The 18846-nt window shown below is 51.5% G+C and overlaps 1 pseudogene across 1 annotated transcript in view; it reads left to right on the top strand.

Moving 5' to 3' along the window:
• The window catches only part of LOC147084832 (uncharacterized), a 97697-nt pseudogene that overhangs the window by 27346 nt on the left and 51505 nt on the right, over nt 1–18846 (top strand). The window contains exons 5-6 of the transcript XR_015075829.1: nt 13010–13016; nt 14712–14743. The product of XR_015075829.1 is annotated as an uncharacterized LOC147084832 (transcript). The remainder of the gene's footprint in view (nt 1–13009; nt 13017–14711; nt 14744–18846) is intronic.

Here is an 18846-nt window from a genome sequence, read left to right as displayed (position 1 = left end):
CAAATCCCTCCATTGCCCTCGTCCCCTCCCTATCTCTGTAACCTCCTCCAGCCCCTACAATTCTCATCCTCCTGTTCAAATCCCTCCATGGCCCTCCTCCCCCCTCCCTATCTCTGTAACCTCCTCCAGCCCTACAATTCTCATCCTCCTGTTCAAATCCCTCCATGGCCCCTCGCCCCCTCCCTATCTCTGTAACCTCCTCCAGCCCCTACAATTCTCATCCTGTTGTTCAAATCCCTCCATGGCCCTCGCCCCCCTCCCTATCTCTGTAACCTCACCAGCCCCTACAATTCTCATCCTCCTGTTCAAATCCCTCCATGGCCCTCACCCCCTCCCTATCTCTGTAACCTCCTCCAGCCCTACAATTCTGATCCTCCTGTTCAAATCCCTCCATTGCCCTCGTCCCCTCCCTATCTCTGTAACCTCCTCCAGCCCTACAATTCTCATCCTCCTGTTCAAATCCCTCATGGCCCTCCTCCCCCTCCCTATCTCTGTAACCTCCTCCAGCCCTACAATTCTCATCCTCCTGTTCAAATCCCTCCATGGCCCCTCGCCCCCTCCCTATCTCTGTAACCTCCTCCAGCCCCTACAATTCTCATCCTGTTGTTCAAATCCCTCCATGGCCCTCGCCCCCCTCCCTATCTCTGTAACCTCCACCAGCCCCTACAATTCTCATCCTCCTGTTCAAATCCCTCCATGGCCCTCGTCCCCTCCCTATCTCTGTAACCTCCTCCAGCCCCTACAATTCTCATCCTACTGTTCAAATCCCTCCATGGCCCTCGCCCCCCTCCCTTTCTCTGTAACCTCCTCCAGCCCTACAATTCTCATCCTCCTGTTCAAATCCCTCCATGGCCCCTCGCCCCTCCCTATCTCTGTAACCTCTTCCAGCCCCTACAATTCTCATCCTCCTGTTCAAATCCCTCCATGGCCCCTCGCCCCCTCCCTATCTCTGTAACCTCCTCCAGCCCTACAATTCTCATCCTCCTGTTCAAATCCCTCCATGGCCCTCGCCCCCTCCCTATCTCTGTAACCTCCTCCAGCCCTACAATTCTCATCCTCCTGTTCAAATCCCTCCATGGCCCTCGCCCCCTCCCTATTTCTGTAACCTCCTCCAGCCCCTACAATTCTCATCCTCCTGTTCAAATCCCTCCATGGCCCTTGCCCCTCCCTATCTCTGTAACCTCCTCCAGCCCCCTACAATTCTCATCCTCCTGTTCAAATCTCTCCATGGTCCCTCGCCCCCTCCCTATCTCTGTAACCTCCTCCAGCCCTACAATTCTCATCCTCCTGTTCAAATCCCTCCATGGCCCTCGCCCCCTCCCTATCTCTGTAACCTCCTCCAGCCCTACAATTCTCATCCTCCTGTTCAAATCCCTCCATGGTCCCTCGCCCCCTCCCTATCTCTGTAACCTCCTCCAGCCCTACAATTCTCATCCTCCTGTTCAAATCCCTCCATGGCCCCTCGCCCCCTCCCTAACTCTGTAACCTCCTCCAGCCCTACAATTCTCATCCTCCTGTTCAAATCCCTCCATGGCCCCTCGCCCCCTCCCTATCTCTGTAACCTCCTCCAGCCCCTACAATTCTCATCCTCCTGTTCAAATCCCTCCATGGCCCCTCGCCCCCTCCCTATCTCTGTAACCTCCTCCAGCCCTACAGCACTCTGAGATAGAATCATGGAACCGTACGGCACAGAAGGAGGCCATTCGGCCCATCTTTGAAAGAGTTCTCCAATTAGACGGACTCCCCAACTTTTCCCCCAGTGCCCTGCAATTTAGTCCTCTTTGTACAAGTCCAATTGTCTTTTGAAAGTTACTATTGAATCTGCTTCCACCGCCCTTTCAGGCAGCGCGTTCCAGATCACAACAACTCGCTGCGTAAAGAAATGTTTCCTCATCTCCCCTCTGGTTCTTTTGCCGATTATCTTCAATCTGTGTCCTCTGGTTACCGACCCTCCTGCCACTGGAAACAGTTTCTCCTTATTTACTCCATCAAAACCCTTCATGATTTTGAACACCTCGATCAAATCTCCCCCTAACCTTCTCTGCTCTAAGGAGAACAATCCCAGCTTCTCCAGTCTCTCCACATCACTGAAGTTCCTCATCCCTGGTACCATTCTGGTCAATCTCCCCTTAACCTTCTCTGCTCTAAGGAGAACAATCCCAGCTTCTCCAGTCTCTCCACATCACTGAAGTCCCTCATCCCTGGTACCATTCTGGTCAATCTCCCCTTAACCTTCTCTGCTCTAAGGAGAACAACCCCAGCTTCTCCAGTCTCTCCACATCACTGAAGTCCCTCATCCCTGGTACCATTCTGGTCAATCTCCCCTTAACCTTCTCTGCTCTAAGGAGAACAACCCCAACTTCTCCAGTCTCTCCATATCACTGAAGTCCCTCATCCCTGGTCCCATTCTGGTCAATCTCCCCTTAACCTTCTCTGCTCTAAGGAGAACAATCCCAGCTTCTCCAGTCTCTCCACATCACTGAAGTCCCTCATCCCTGGTCCCATTCTGGTCAATCTCCCCTTAACCTTCTCTGCTCTAAGGAGAACAACCCCAGCTTCTCCAGTCTCTCCACATCACTGAAGTCCCTCATCCCTGGTCCCATTCTGGTCAATCTCCCCTTAACCTTCTCTGCTCCAAGGAGAACAATCCCAGCTTCTCCAGTCTCTCCACATCACTGAAGTCCCTCATCCCTGGTACCATTCTGGTCAATCTCCCCTTTAACCTTCTCTGCTCTAAGGAGAACAATCCCAGCTTCTCCAGTCTCTCCACATCACTGAAGCCCCTCATCCCTGGTACCATTCTGGTCAATCTCCCCTTAACCTTCTCTGCTCTAAGGAGAACAACCCCAGCTTCTCCAGTCTCTCCACATCACTGAAGACCCTCATGCCTGGTACCATTCTGGTCAATCTCCTCCGCACCCTCTCCCAGGCCTTGACATCCTTCCTAAAGTGTGCGGTGCCCAGAATTGGCCGCAATACTCCAGCGGGGGACTAACCAGAGATTGGTTGGTGGACATTTCTTCCCAACAGATTGTTGAGTTCCCTTTTATCCCATCCACTGTACTTTCCCTTTGTCTGCCTTATACCTTGTTCCAATTTCCCCCGGCACTCTGACTCTGCCCGGTGTTGGAATATATTCTGTCGCTGACGTCCAGTCCGTAAGGGGCACCCCCCGAGCTCTCGGTGTCCTGTCATTTTAATTCACCGCCCCACTCCCACTCAGACCTCACCGTCCGCGGCCTCTTGCATTGTTCCACGGAAGCTCAGCGTAATCTCGAGGAACAGCACCTCATCTTTCGACTAGGCACTTTACAGCCTTCAGGACTCAATATCGAGTTCAACAATTTCAGATCATATCCTCGGCCCCGATCACATATATATATTCTTTTTTTAATCCACTCTTTTCTTCCCTCCCTCCTGCCAGCTGTCCTTCATTCTTTCAGGGCCATTCACACTTCATCCAGATCCATCCTTTGTTCCTTGAATGTCTCTCAATGGGGGGGGGGGGGGAAATTTCAGTTGTTTGCGCCTTCCATTAGCGCCTTGAGAGCGCGCTAAGTGGGGCTCAAAGCAACTAGCGCCCCGGGCGCGGCGATGTCTGCGCCTCTCGCGAAATTGACCGGACATTTTGCGGCGGCGCTGAACGCTTCCGCCACCACCTGCCGCGCCGGCAGACCGTGACGTCAGTCGAGCGCGCAACGCCCCCGGTAGCGCCCCGGACCGGATATTGAGTGGCGCCACCCCCCGCCCCCCCCCGGCCTTACCGCCTGCCGCTAGCAACGACAGGTTGAGGGGAACGTTTTGCAGTTGGATAGGGACTGGGCGGAGCGCTATTTAAAGGCGGCCGCTTCCTGCCTATTTTCGTCGGTGACATTTTTGCACCACGCATTCTGAGTGAGAGAGAGAGGCTTCTGGAGAGATTCAACGCTATGTGAAGGAGTTTTGAGTGCTGAGCAGCGCTTTGCATGTTGGTTTTGATTTGACCTTCCTTGCATCGATTTAGAAGAGACTGTGGGGGCTGCACTCTGAGCTCTTTCCCCTGGGCCTCTCCATTGTTCTTTCCAGCAGATTCGATGTACAGGTCTCTCCAGGCCGGGACTCAAGGCTGCAATGAGCAGGATGTGGATGCAGAGCAAGAGCAACCCGCTACTTTAAGATAAAAACAGAATATGCTGGAGATACTCAGCAGGTCAGGCAGCATCTGTGAAGAGAGAAACAGAGTTAACGTTTCATTCGCCAGAACTCCTCTTTAAGAACTGTCCGACGTCTGTGTTCCATTGCTGACTGACATCACATGAGCTTCGCCCGCGCTCTGAGGTAGCGCCTCGCTCCTCGGCCTTTGCGCCTTAAGACAGGTGTGTAGCGCCTGATTTAGCGCTCCAATCATCTCCAGGGGCGATAAAAGCCAAGTTTGCCGTTGGAGGCGATAAATAGCGCCAGGCGCTAAACTTTGCGCACGGCCGATAATAGCGCCCCAAGCGGGGCGATACCGAATTTCTCTCCCAATGTCTCTCAATCTCTCCTGCTTTCTATCCTGTCGCTGACCTTTCCTTTTGTTCTTTCATCTCCTCCCCCTTCTCCCAGCCCCCCTAAACCTGCTTTAAAACCTGTCCCCTTCCCTGTTTTTTTTTTTCTCAGTTCTGACGAAAGGTCTTCGACCTGAAACGTTCACTCTGCTTCTCTCTCCACGGATGTTGCCCTGGCCCAGCATTTATTGCCCATCCCTAGTTGCCCCTCGAGAAGGCGGTGGTGAGCCGCCTTCTTGAACCGCTGCAGTCCGTGTGGTGAAGGTGCTCCCACAGTGCTGTTAGGGAGGGAGTTCCAGGATTTGGACCCAGCCACGATGAAGGAACGGCCGATATATTCCCAAGTCGGGATGGTGTGTGTGACTTGGAGGTGGCGGTGTTCCCCGTGCGCCTGCTGCCCTTGTCCTTCTAGGTGGAAGAGGTCGCGGGTTTGGGAGGTGCTGCCGAAGACGCCTTGGCGAGTCGCTGCAGTGCATCTTGTAGATGGTCCACACTGCAGTCACGGTGCGCCGGTGGTGGAGGGAGTGAATGTTTAAGGTGGTGGACGGGGGGGCCGATCAAGCGGGGCTGCTTTGTCCTGAATGGTGTCGAGCTTCTTGAGTGTTGTTGGAGCTGCACTCATCCAGGCAAAGTGGAGAGTATTCCATCACACTCCTGACTTGTGCCTTGTAGATGGTGGAAAGGCTTTGGGGAGTCAGGAGGTGAGACACTCGCCGCAGAATCCCCAGCCTCTGACCTGCTCTTGTAACCACAGTATTTATGTGGCTGGTCCAGTTAAGTTTCTGGTCAATGGTGACCCTCCCAGGATGTTGATGGTGGGGGATTCGGCGATGGTAATGCCGTTGAATGTCAAGGGGCGGGGGTTAGACTCTCGCTTGTTGGAGATACTCATTGCCTGGCACTTGTGTGGCGCGATTGTTACCTGCCACTTATCAGCCCAGGCCTGAACGTCGTCCTGGTCTTGTTGTGTGCGGGCATGGACTGCCTTGTCCCAGCACTCGATCCCTTCGCAAACCACTGAATTTGGCTCTCTTCCAGTGGATTTGGTTTATGATGCCCCAATGCATCCCTGCAAATCTGGCCCCAAGCTTTGGAATCCCCGCCCTAAACCTCTCATCATCTCCTCCTTTAAGACACTCCTTAAAACCAGTCACAGTAGTGGCTCAGTTCTCACGCCTTTGAATCAGAAGGTTGTGGGTTTAAGTCCCACTCCAGAGGTTCGTGCCCCATAATCCAGGCCCACACTCCCCGGTGCCAGTACTGAGGGAGCGCTGCACTGTCGGAGGTAGATGTATATACTCTAGGACTCGAGCTCCATAATCCAGGCCCACACTCCCCGGTGCCAGTACTGAGGGAGCGCTGCACTGTCGGAGGTAGATGTATATACTCTAGGACTCGAGCCCCATAATCCAGGCCCACACTCCCCGGTGCCAGTACTGAGGGAGCGCTGCACTGTCGGAGGTAGATGTATATACTCTAGGACTCGAGCCCCATAATCCAGGCCCACACTCCCCGGTGCCAGTGCTGAGGGAGCGCTGCACTGTCGGAGGTAGATGTATATACTCTAGGACTCGAGCCCCATAATCCAGGCCCACACTCCCCGGTGCCAGTACTGAGGGAGCACTGCACTGTCGGAGGTAGATGTATATACTCTAGGACTCGACCCCCGTAATCCAGGCCCACACTCCCCGGTGCCAGTACTGAGGGAGCGCTGCACTGTCGGAGGTAGATGTATATACTATAGGACTCGAGCCCCATAATCCAGGCCCACACTCCCCGGTGCCAGTACTGAGGGAGCGCTGCACTGTCGGAGGTAGATGTATACACTCTAGGACTCGAGCCCCATAATCCAGGCCCACACTCCCCGGTGCCAGTACTGAGGGAGCACTGCACTGTCGGAGGTAGATCTATATACTCTAGGACTCGACCCCCGTAATCCAGGCCCACACTCCCCGGTGCCAGTACTGAGGGAGTGCTGCACTGTCGGAGGTAGATGTATATACTCTAGGACTCGAGCCCCATAATCCAGGCCCACTCCCCGGTGCCAGTACTGAGGGAGCACTGCACTGTCGGAGGTAGATGTATATACTCTAGGACTCGAGCTCCATAATCCAGGCCCACACTCCCCGGTGCCAGTACTGAGGGAGCACTGCACTGTCGGAGGTAGATGTATATACTCTAGGACTCGAGCCCCATAATCCAGGCCCACACTCCCCGGTGCCAGTACTGAGGGAGCGCTGCACTGTCGGAGGTAGATGTATATACTCTAGGACTCGAGCCCCATAATCCAGGCCCACACTCCCCGGTGCCAGTACTGAGGGAGCGCTGCACTGTCGGAGGTAGATGTATATACTCTAGGACTCGAGCCCCATAATCCAGGCCCACACTCCCCGGTGCCAGTACTGAGGGAGCGCTGCACTGTCGGAGGTGCCGTCTATCGGATGAGGCCCCGTCTGCTCTCTCAGGTGGATGTAAAAGCTTAAAGAAAAGGGGAGGTATTGCGGGGGGGGGGGGGGCAGTTCTCCCCGGAGTCCTGGGGCCAATATTTATCCCTCCGTCAACAGAAGGTCTGGTCATTATCACATTGCTGTTTGTGGGAGCTTGCTGTGCGCAAGTTGGTTGCCGCGTTTCCTACATTACAACAGTGACCGAACTTCAAAAAGGACTTCATCGGCTGTGAAGGTCTTTGGGGTGTCCGTTAGCCATCAATGGAGCGATAGAGATGAAAGCCTTGATCTAGGTATTGACTTGGATCGAGAACTGGTTGGCAGACAGAAAGCAAAGAGTTGGAATAAACGGGTCTTTTTCCGAGTGGCAGGCAGTGACTAGTGGGGTACCGCAGGGATCGGTGCTAGGACCCCAGCTATTCACAATATATATAAATGATCTAGACGAGGGAACTCGATGTAATATCTCCAAATTTGCAGATGACACAAAGCTGGGTGGGCGTGTGTGCTGTGAGGAGGATGCCGAGAAACTCCAGTATGATTTGGACAGGTTGGGTGGTTGGGCAGATGCAGTATAATGTGGATAAATGCGAGGTTATCCACTTTGGTGTCAAAAACAGGAAGGCAGATTATTATCTGAATGGCAATAGATTGGGAGAAGGGGAAGTGCAACGAGACCTGGGTGTCCTTGTGCACCAGTCGCTGAAGGTAAGCATGCAGGTGCAGCAGGCGGTTAAGAAGGCAAATGGTATGTTGGCCTTCGTAGCGAGAGGGTTCGAGTAGAGGAACAAGGATGTCTTGCTGCAGTTGTACAGGGCCTTGGTGAGACCACACCTTGAGTATTGTGTGCAGTTTTGGTCGCCTTATCTGAGGAAGGATGTTCTTGCCATGGAGGGAGTGCAGCGAAGATTCACCAGACTGATACATGGGATGGCAGGAATGACGTATGAGGAGAGATTGGGTTGATTGGGCTTGTACTCGCTGGAGTTTAGAAGAATGAGAGGGGATCTCATTGAAACTTATAAAATTCTGACAGGACTGGACAGACTAGATGCAGGAAGGATGTTCCCGATGGCGGGGGAGTCCAGAACCAGGGGTCACAGTCTAAAGATAAGGGGTAGGCCATTTAGGACAGAGATGAGGAGGAATTTCTTCACCCAGAGAGTGGTGAACCTGTGGAATTCTCTACCACAGAAGGCAGTTGAGGCCAATTCATTAAATATATTCAAGAAGGAGTTGGATATATTTCTTGAGGCTAAAGGGATCAAGGGATATGGGGAGAAGGCAGGGACCGGGTACTGAATTTGGATGATCAGCTATGATCTCATTGAATGGCGGAGCAGGCTCGAGGGGCCGAATGGCCGACTCCTGCTCCTATCTTCTATGTTTCTATGTATGTATCACCTGTTCCTCATATCTCCCTCTGAGGCTCGGTGGCAAATCTTGTTTGGTAATTATAGGGGGAGTATCTTGGCAGGCTTTCCTGTGTTTAAGGCGGGGTATCCATGCAAGTTTCAATTACAGACTTTTGTGTCGTTTCATTGGCAGTTCTCCAACCAAGATTACTTCCACTGAAACGGGGGCAGGCACGGACTAGTATCAGTTCCACCAATTAGCTTGGCTCCCTCTGTCTCAAGTTGGAACAGGTAGCTCTTCTGGGCTGGATCCACGTCCAAACCGCGCGGCCCGGTTTATGTGACCGATTCGGAAGCTGAAGAATTGGTGTCAGGGTTTTTGAAGGAAGAGAGAGAGAGAGAGAGAGAGGGAGCGAGAGAAAGAATGACAGAACATAAGAACATCAGAAGATAGGAGCAGGAGTCAGCCATTCGGCCCCTCGAGCCTGCTCCGCCATTCAATGTGATCATGGCTGATCATCCAAATTCAGTACCCTGTCCCTGCTTTCTCCCCATATCCCTTGATCCCTTTAGCCTTAAGAAATATATCCAACTCCTTCTTGAATATATTTAATGAATTGGCCTCCACTGCCTTCTGTGGTAGAGAATTCCACAGGTTCACCACTCTCTGGGTGAAGAAATTCCTCCTCATCTCAGTCCTAAATGGCTTACCCCTTATCCTTAGACTGTGACCCCTGGTTCTGGACTCCCCGGTCATCGGGAACATCCTTCCTGCATCTAGTCTGTCTAGTCCTGTTAGAATTTTATAAGTTTCAATGAGATCCCCTCTCATTCTTCGAAACTCCAGCGAATACAAGCCCAATCGACCCAATCTCTCCTCATATGTCATTCCTGCCATCCCAGGTATCAGCCTGGTGAATCTTCGCTGCACTCCCTCCATGGCAAGAACATCCTTCTTCAGATAAGGCGACCAAAACTGCACACAATACTCAAGGTGTATAACCCTTGACTCTCTTATCGTTCAAAGATCTGTCTATCTCTGCCTTGAATATATTCAATGACTCCACCTCCATAGCTCCCTGGGGCAGAGAATTCCAGAGGTTCACGACCCTCTCAGTTTTGGTGTCCATACTTAAGAAAAGACATACTTGCTCTCGAGTCAGTACAAAGAAGGTTCACTCGGTTAATCCCGGGGATGAGGGGATGGACATATGAGGAGAGGTTGAGTAGATTGGGACTCTACTCATTGGAGTTCAGAAGAATGAGAGGCGATCTTATTGAAACATATAAGATTGTGAAGGGGTTGGATCGGGTGGATGCGGGGAGGATGTTCCCGATGATGGGTGAAACTAGAACTAGGGGGCATAGTCTTAGAATAAGGGGCTGCTCTTTCAAAACTGAGATGAGGAGGAACTACTTCACTCAGAGGGTGGTAGGTCCATGGAATATGCTGCCCCAAAAAGCTGTAGAAGCTACATCATTACATAAATTTAAAACAGAAATAGACAGTTTCCTAGAAGTAAAGGGAATTAAGGGTTACGGGGAGCGGGCAGGAATTTGGACACGAGTCTAGGTTCGGATCGGTCGTGGCCCTGTGGTTAGCGGAGCGGGCCCAGGGGCCGTGTAGCCTGATCCTGCTCCTATTTCGTGTGTCTAATTCTGTTAGATGCAGGAGATGGTTCTGTGATAGTGGATTGGCGGTTAGGATCAGATCAGCCATGATCTTATTGAATGGCGGAGCAGGCTCGAGGGGCCGAATGGCCTACTCCTGCTCCTGTTTCTAGATTTCCCCACGAGGGGAAACATCCACTCTGCATCTACCCTGTCAAGCCCCCTCAGAATCTTATATGTTTCAATAAGATCACCTCTCATTCTTCTAAACTCCATTGAGTATAGGCCCAACCTTTCCCCATAAGACAATCCTTCCATCCCAGGAATCAACCTAGTGAATCGTCTCTGAACTGCCTCCAATGCAGGTATACCCTTCCTTAAATAAGGAGTATAAAAACAGGGAAGTCTTGCTGCAGTTATACAGGGTATTGGTGAGGCCACACCTGGAATACTGCGTGCAGTTTTGGTTTCCATGTTCTTGCCAAGGAGGGAGTGCAGCGAAGATTCACCAGGCTGATACCTGGGATGGCAGGAATGACGTATGGGGAGAGATTGGGTCGATTGGGCTTATACTCGCTGGAGTTTAGAAGAATGAGAGGGGATCTCATTGAAACTTATAAAATTCTAACAGGACTAGACAGACTAGATCCTGGAAGGATGTTCCCGATGGCGGGGGAGTCCAGAACCAGGGGTCACAGTCTAAGGATAAGGGGTAAGCCATTTAGGACTGAGATGAGGAGGAATTTCTTCACCCAGAGAGTGGTGAACCCGTGGAATTCTCTACCACAGAAGGCAGTGGAGGCCAATTCATTAAATATATTCAAGAAGGAGTTGGATATATTTCTTAAGGCTAAAGGGATCAAGGGATATGGGGAGAAAGCAGGGACAGGGTACTGAATTTGGATGATCAGCCATGATCGCATTGAATGGCGGAGCAGGCTCGAAGGGCCGAATGGCCTACTCCTGCTCCTATCTTCTATGTTTCTGTGTAATATCGAGTTCAACAACTTCAGATCATAACCTCGGCCCCTATTATATTTTTATATTTTTTATCCACACTTTAGGTTTGTGAGTTTTCCTGTTTTTTCCTCCCCCACATGGCAGCTCTTTCACTCTGCCAGCGCATTTCACACTTCATCTCGCGCCATGGTCTGTTTCTTTACCCGTCCCGTTACCATCTCGTCTCACCTTGACTATCTCTGAATGTCTCTTCCTTCATCCCCTCCCCCATTTCCCAGCCCCCCCCCCCGCCCCAATCTGCCTTTTGTCTCAGTTCTGTAGAAGGGTTTGGAAAGTGTGAGGTTATGCACTTTGGCAGAAAAAAATCAAAGAGCAAGTTATTATCTAAATGGCGAGAAACTGCAAAGTGCGACAGTACAAAGGGACCTGGGGGTCCTAGTGCATGAAACACAAAAAGTTAGTATGCAGGTGCAGCAGGTGATCAGGAAGGCCAATGGAATCTTGGCTTTTATTGCGAGGGGGCTGGAGTATAAAAACAGGGAAGTCTTGCTGCAGTTATACAGGGTATTGTAAGGGTTTGGGGGCTTCTTTAAACTGGTTTAAAGTAATCTTCCAATAAAACCAATTTTAAAACAGTGGTTTCGAATCGCTACCCCACCTTCCAGTTCTGACTGCAGGACTTATAATTATTGATATTAAAACAGACACGTAGTTTGGATGAGAGAAACAAATCAAGTTTTATTAACTAAAAGAAACTATAATCAAAATATCAAACTATCCCACACGAACACAGTAATTACAGTAAAACTATATAACGGGGTTGCAGACGGTGAAAACGAGGGATACAATGGCTACAATGTTATTTAAACAATCTTAGCAATTCCCTTAAATCACCATCCCCAAACTCCTGCTAGGTGCTTTGCTGAGGAGTCAGAACACCCTGCTCACCTTTGGTCCAGCGAAGTAAGAGAGAGAGAGAGATAGCTTCTCAGCCGCTATCTTTATACCTGGTGAGGCCCCTGCCGTTCTGCCTTGCAAGGGCTGTGTGCGAAATTCCCCGCCCAAAGGGTCCAATACACAAGAGAAAGCTGTGATTGGCTAACTCAAAGTGGTTAGACTGGGTTAATGTGTCTTCCGGAGCTCCCTGGGCGGAAAAAAAAGAATGCAACAGCCCTATTGTCCAGTGCTGGGTGATTTAAAACCCATTCAATTGTTAAACGTTTCCCATTCAAGGTACAAAAGTCTCTTCTGCAGTTTAGATGTATCCACTCGATATACAAACAAATGCTAATAGCATTCAATTGCTTTGTGAACAAAGCATTGTCCTTTGTCTTCGGCCATGTGGTGACAGCCATTTTTACCCCTGGAAATTTAAAAGCACAATGCCCAGGGATTCTTTAATCAAAAAAATTGATCTTCAGAACTGTAAATTATTGCGAATTCTTACAGTATTGGTGAGGCCACACCTGGAATACTGCGTGCAGTTTTGGTTTCCATATTTAAGAAAAGATATACTTGCTCTCGAGGCGGTTCAGAGAAGGTTCACTCGGTTGATTCCGGAGATGAGGGGGTTGACGTATGAGGAAAGGTTGAGTAGGTTGGGACTCTACTCATTGGAGTTCAGAAGAATGAGAGGCGATCTTATCGAAACATATAAGATTGTGAGGGGGCTTGATCGGGTGGATGTGGGGAGGATGTTTCCACTGATGGGTGAGACTAGAACTAGGGGGCATAATCTTAGAATAAGGGGCTGCCCTTTCAAAACTGAGATGAGGAGAAACTTCTTCACTCAGAGGGTAGTAAATCTATGGAATTTGCTACCCCAGAGAGCTGTGGAAGCTGCAACATTAAATAAATTTAAAACAGAGATAGACAGTTTCCTAGCAGATAAGGGAATTAGGGGTTACGGGGAGAGGGCAGGGAAGTGGACGTGAGTCTAGATTCAGATCAGCCATGATCCTATTGAATGGCGGAGCAGGCCCGAGGGGCCGTATGGCCTACTCCTGCTCCTACTTCTTATGTTCTTATGACCCGAAACATTGACTCTATTTCTCTCTCCACGGATGTTGCCTGGCCTGCTGAGTTTTCAGTTCTTATTACAATTGTCCAGGGCCTTGGTGAGACCACACCTGGAGCACTGTGCACAGTTCTGCTCTCCTTAACTGATGAAGGACAGACTTGCCATAGAACCATAGAAGATAGGAGCAGGAGTGGGCCATTCGGCCCCTCGAGCCTGCTCCGCCACTCAATGCGATCATTTAAAAAAAAAATTCATTGATGGGATGTGGGCGTCGCTGGCTAGGCCTGCATTTAGTGCCCATCCCTAATTGCCCTTGAGAAGATGGTGGTGAGCCTCCACCTTGAACCGCTGCAGTCCATATGGTGTAGGTACACCCACAATGCTGTTAGGATGGGAGTTCCAGGATTTTGGCCCAGCGACAGTGAAGGAACGGCAATACAGGTCCAAGTCAGGATGGTGTGTGGCTTGGAGGGGTACTTGGAGGTGGTGATGTTCCCCTGCGTCTGCTGCCCTTGTCCTTCTAAGTGGTAGAGGTCGCGGGTTTGGAAGGTGCTGCCGAAGAAGCCTTGGCGAGTTGCTGCAGTGCATCTTGTAGATGGTACACACTGCAGCCACGGTGCGCCGGTGGTGGAGGGAGTGAATGTTTAAGGTGGTGGATGGGGGGCCGATCAAGCGGGGCTGCTTTATCCTGAATGGTGTCGAGCTTCTCGAGTGTTGTTGGAGCTGCACTCATCCAGGCAAGTGGAGAGTATTCCATCACACTCCTGACTTGTGCCTTGTAGATGGTGGAAAGGCTTTGGGGAGTCAGGAGGTGAGACACTCGCCGCAGAATACCCAGCCTCTGACCTGCTCTTGTAGCCACAGTATTTATGTGGCTGGTCCAGTTCAGTTTCTGATCAATGGTAACCCCCAGGATGTTGATAGTGGGGGATTCAGCGATGGTAATCATGGCTGATCATCCAAATTCAGCACCCTGTCCCTTCTTTCTCCCCATATCCTTTGATCCCTTTAGCCTTAACTCGGAGGCGGTGCAACGAAGGGTCACTAGACTGATTCCTGGGATTGTCCTATGAGGCAAGATTGAGTAGATTGGGCCGATACTCTCTGGAGTTTAGGAGAATGAGAGGTGATCTCATTGAAACATATAAGATTCTGAGGGGGATTGACAGGGTCGATGCTGAGAGGCTGTTTCCCCCCTGGGCTGGAGAGTCTCGAACCAGGGGTCACAGTCTCAGGATAAGGGGTCGGCCATTGAGGACTGAGATGAGGAGGAATTTCTTCACTCAGAGGGCGGTGAATCTTTGGAATTCTCTGCCCCAGAGGGCTGTGGAGGCTCAGTCGTTGAGGATATTCAAGGCTGAGATCGATAGATTTTTGGACTCTCGGGGAATCGAGGGATATGGGGATCGGGCGGGAAAGTGGAGTTGAGGTCAAAGATCAGCCATGATCTCATTGAATGGCGGAGCAGGCTCGAGGGGCCGAATGGCCCACTCCTGCTCCTATTTCTGATGTCCTTACGTGGAACAAGGGGGCAGAACCTTAAAATTAGAGCCAGGCCGTTCAGGGGTGATGTCAGGAAGCACATCTTCACACAAAGGCTGGTGGAAATCTGGAACTCTGTCCCCCAAAGAACTGTGGAGGCCGGGGGTCAATTGGAGCTTTCGAAACGGAGATCGATAGATTTTTTGGGGGTTAGGTTATCGAGGGATGTGGAGCCAAGGAGTATAGATGGAGTTAAGATCTCCTTCATTAACTGGTTCCTCATATCTTTATTTTCCTTCTCTTCCCTCAGGGGCCTTGGAAAGCAAGGATTCCAATGTCAAGGTAAGTGACCTATTGTTACTTTCCGCTTCTCAATGTCTTACTCTGCGTCCCGGCAACGAGGCCTAGCAGCTCTTCAAACACTCCCAGGACAGGTACAGCACGGGGTTAGATACAGAGTAAAGCTCCCTCTACACTGTCCCATCAAACACTCCCAGGGCAGGTACAGCACGGGGTTAGATACAGAGTAAAGCTCCCTCTACACTGTCCCATCAAACACTCCCAGGGCAGGTACAGCACGGGGTTAGATACAGAGTAAAGCTCCCTCTACACTGTCGTATCAAACACTTCCAGGGCAGGTACAGCACGGGTTAGATACAGAGTAAAGCTCCCTCTACACACTCCCAGGGCAGGTACAGCACGGGGTTAGATATAGAGTAAAGCTCCCTCTATACTGTCCCATCAAACACTCCCAGGACAGGTACAGCACGGGGTTAGATACAGAGTAAAGCTCCCTCTACACTGTCCCATCAAACACTCCCAGGGCAGGTACAGCACGGGTTAGATACAGAGTAAAGCTCCCTCTACACTGTCCCATCAAACACTCCCAGGGCAGGTACAGCACAGGTTAGATACAGAGTAAAGCTCCCTCTACACTGTCCCATCAAACACTCCCAGGGCAGGTACAGCACAGGTTAGATACAGAGTAAAGCTCCCTCTACACTGTCCCATCAAACACTCCCAGGGCAGGTATAGCACGGGTTAGATACAGAGTAAAGCTCCCTCTACACTGTCCCATCAAACACTCCCAGGGCAGGTACAGCACGGGTTAGATACAGAGTAAAGCTCCCTCTACACTGTCCCATCAAACACTCCCAGGGCAGGTAGAGCACGGGGTTAGATACAGAGTAAAGCTCCCTCTACACTGTCCCATCAAACACTCCCAGGGCAGGTACAGCACGGGGTTAGATACAGAGTAAAGCTCCCTCTACACTGTCCCATCAAACACTACCAGGGCAGGTACAGCACGGGGTTAGATACAGAGTAAAGCTCCCTCTACACTGTCGTACCAAACACTTCCAGGGCAGGTACAGCACGGGTTAGATACAGAGTAAAGCTCCCTCTACACACTCCCAGGGCAGGTACAGCACGGGGTTAGATACAGAGTAAAGCTCCCTCTACACTGTCCCATCAAACACTCCCAGGGCAGGTACAGCACGGGGTAGATACAGAGTAAAACTCCCTCTACACTGTCCCATCAAACACTCCCAGGGCAGGTACAGCACGGGGTTAGATACAGAGTAAAGCTCCCTCTGCACTGTCCCCATCAAACACTCCCAGGGCAGGTACAGCACGGGTTAGATACAGAGTAAAGCTCCCTCTACACTGTCCCATCAAACACTCCCAGGGCAGGTACAGCACGGGTTAGATACAGAGTAAAGTTCCCTCTACACTGTCCCATCAAACACTCCCGGGGCAGGTACAGCACGGGTTAGATACAGAGTAAAGGTCCCTCGACACTGTCCCATCAAACACTCCCAGGGCAGGTACAGCACGGGGTTAGATACAGAGTAAAGCTCCCTCTACACTGCCCCATCAAACACTCCCAGGGCAGGTACAGCACGGGGTTAGATACAGAGTAAAGCTCCCTCTACACTGTCCCCATCAAACACTCCCAGGGCAGGTACAGCACGGGTTAGATACAGAGTAAAGCTCCCTCTACACTGTCCCATCAAACACTCCCAGGGCAGGTACAGCTCGGGGTTAGATACAGAGTAAAGCTCCCTCTACACTGTCCCATCAAACACTCCCAGGGCAGGTACAGCTCGGGGTTAGATACAGAGTAAAGCTCCCTCTACACTGTCCCATCAAACAGTCCCAGGGCAGGTACAGCTCGGGGTTAGATACAGAGTAACGCTCCCTCTACACTGTCCCATCAAACACACCCAGGGCAGGTACAGCACGGGGTTAGATACAGAGTAAAGCTCCCTCTACACTGTCCCATCAAACACTCCCAGGGCAGGTACAGCTCGGGGTTAGATACAGAGTAAAGCTCCCTCTACACTGTCCCATCAAACACTCCCAGGGCAGGTACAGCACGGGGTTAGATACAGAGTAAAGCTCCATCTACACTGTCCCATCAAACACTCCCAGGGCAGGTACAGCACGGGGTAGATACAGAGCAAAGCTCCCTCTACACTGTCCCATCAAACACACCCAGGGCAGGTACAGCACGGGGCTAGATACAGAGTAAAGCTCCCTCTGCACTGTCCCATCAAACACTCCCAGGGCAGGTACAGCACGGGGTTAGATACAGAGTAAAGCTCCCTCTACACTGTCCCATCAAACACTCCCAGGGCAGGTACAGCACGGGGTTAGATACAGAGTAAAGCTCCATCTACACTGTCCCATCAAACACTCCCAGGGCAGGTACAGCACGGGGTAGATACAGAGCAAAGCTCCCTCTACACTGTCCCATCAAACACACCCAGGGCAGGTACAGCACGGGGCTAGATACAGAGTAAAGCTCCCTCTGCACTGTCCCATCAAACACTCCCAGGGCAGGTACAGCACGGGGTAGATACAGAGTAAAGCTCCCTCTACACTGTCCCTGATGTGCCTCAATTATTCCGAGACTCGAAGTTAGCAGAACAAAAGTAAGGCTTTTATTAACTCAGAACATAACACGTAAAATAGAGAGATGTCTACCTTCAGGAGGCTGATGCCGGACTGAAGTTAGATTACAAAGGAGCCAGGTATGGGCGGAGCCCTGCACACAACCAGTTCCAGCACATTCCAATGCATAATACATGAGGACTGGGGGAAGGGAAAAGACACAGAAAGCAGGCAGTTAGAAGACACAGAAAACAGGCAGTGATGAATGGAATATATTTCATCACATTCACCCCTTCTATAGATTTAGTCTGTTCGGGGGTTTGATAGTCCTCTGCGACCGACGTGGCTGTTGCGGTGCCGCGGGTGTCGGCTGGGTGTCCCCGGTAGCCTCCTGGGTCTCTGCCGGGGGTGCCGCCGGGGTTGTTGAAGGGGTAGTTGGTGGGGGTGCCGTTGGTCGATGTTCTTCCGGGGGTGATGAAAGAATAGTGGGTGGGTAAGGGTTGCTGTGATCGTCGTCGCTGCTATTGCCGTGGTTGTTGTTGATGCTGGCTGGGGCGACGTCTTTTATGGACACGGTGTCCTCCCTTCCGTCGGCGTGCCGGACATATGCGTATTGGGGGTTGGCGTGGAGTAGGTGTACTGGCTCCACGAGAGGGTCCGTCTTGTGGCCCCTCACATGCCTTCGCACGAGTACCGGACCTGGGGTGGAGAGCCATGACGGCATGGATACGCCCGAGGTGGATTTCCGGGGAAAGACAAACATTCGTTCATGAGGCGTGGTATTAGTGGCCGTACACAATAGCGACCGTATCGAATGGAGCACATCCGAGAGGACTTCCTGCCAGCGGGAGATAGGGAGGCCCTTGGTCCTTAGAGCTAGAGTGACTGCTTTCCACACTGTCCCGTTCTCTCGCTCCACCTGGCCGTTACCCCGGGGGTTGTAGCTGGTGGTACGGCTCGTGGCGATCCCCTTGGACAGCATGTACTGGCGTAGCTCTTCACTCATGAAGGACGCCCCCCTATCCGTGTGGATATAGCTCGGCATACCGAACAGGCAGAACAGGCTGTTGAGGCATTTAATGACCGTGGCGCTGGTCATGTCTGGGCAGGGGAAGGCGAATGGGAAACGGGAGTATTCGTCCACAATGTTCAGGAAGTAAACATTGCGGTCGACGGACGGGAGGGGGCCCTTGAAATCTAAGCTGAGCCGCTCGAAGGGCCGTGTAGCTTTGATTAAGTGGGCTCTATCTGGGCGGTAGAACCGAGGCTTGCACTCAGCGCAAGTGCGGCAGTTCCTGGTCAGAGACCGAACTTCCTCAATCGAGTAGGGTAAGTTACGGGACTTTATGAAGTGGAACAGCCGCGTGACCCCTGGGTGGCAGAGGTCGTTGTGGAGGGTCTGTAGCCGATCCTCGGTGGCGCTGGCACACATCCCTCGTGAGAGGGCGTCAGGGGATTCGTTAAGGGCCCCTGGCCGGTAAATGATGTCATACTCGAAAGTGGAGAGCTCGATCCGCCACCTAAGAATCTTATCATTTTTAATCTTCCCC

Source organism: Somniosus microcephalus, unplaced genomic scaffold (genome assembly GCF_052327205.1).
Source record: "Somniosus microcephalus isolate GS21.2 unplaced genomic scaffold, FLI_Smic_1.0 unresolved_chr9, whole genome shotgun sequence".
Taxonomy (NCBI): domain Eukaryota; kingdom Metazoa; phylum Chordata; class Chondrichthyes; order Squaliformes; family Somniosidae; genus Somniosus; species Somniosus microcephalus.
This window is presented reverse-complemented; position numbering and strand designations above follow the sequence as displayed.